The following is a 737-nucleotide window of genomic DNA, read 5'->3' as shown; positions in this document are numbered from 1 at the left end:
GGACCTGAACTTTTGCACAGGACTGATGGAAAACAGAGAGAAATGCATCCTGTATGTATTTAGAGAGTTTAGCATGTCTAATCCTCCCTCATCTGTGACTAATCACAAGTAATTTGATCTCTCCCCTGTGTCAGCTAACTGCCACGGCAGATAAGCAAATTTGAAAGCACAGGATGTTAACAATATGCCTGCTTCCATGAAATCAGCAAGTAGACACACTGACACAGATTTATTGCAGGATTTGCACCATCTGTAACAAAGAACCGTTTCTCTTTAAAAGGTTATTATGCTGTTGCTTATCTTTTAGGGCATACAGGAAGTTCAGAATTCAGGTGTGCTGTAAAGCAGAGTCATTTAATTCTTGTAAAACATCCATGGCCTAAGCTGTGATGGCCGAGCGGTTAAGGCGTTGGACTTGAAATCCAATGGGGTTTCCCCGCGCAGGTTCAAATCCTGCTCACAGCGACTTCTTTGCATTTTTGTAAAATTACTTTTTTTTTCCAGGAACTGTACAAATGGCAAAAAGACAATGCTAGAAACTGTAAAAACATTTTGCCTAGCGCAGGCGGGGGCAGGTGGGCATGGTGGCATTTGGCATACTGGTAGAGTTGAAAAAACAAAAAAATCAGTTTTTATGATTTCCCAACACGTTTGATCAGATTTTTTTATCTAAAAAAATTTGATAAAGTGATAGTTTTTTCTTGATCAAAAAAGTTTCTTTTTGATTTGTTATAAAA

At 38.5% G+C, this 737-nt stretch overlaps 1 non-coding gene across 1 annotated transcript; it reads left to right on the top strand.

Moving 5' to 3' along the window:
• Positions 1 to 383: 383 nt before the first annotated feature.
• Positions 384 to 465, top strand: TRNAS-UGA (transfer RNA serine (anticodon UGA)). Its single transcript has one exon. It is a non-coding gene; the product is annotated as a tRNA-Ser (tRNA).
• The last annotated feature ends 272 nt before the right edge of the window (positions 466 to 737 follow it).

This window comes from Hyperolius riggenbachi, chromosome 3, assembly GCF_040937935.1.
Source record: "Hyperolius riggenbachi isolate aHypRig1 chromosome 3, aHypRig1.pri, whole genome shotgun sequence".
NCBI lineage: Eukaryota > Metazoa > Chordata > Amphibia > Anura > Hyperoliidae > Hyperolius > Hyperolius riggenbachi.
Note: the sequence above shows the minus strand (reverse complement) of the source record. Positions and strands in the feature narration are given on the sequence as shown.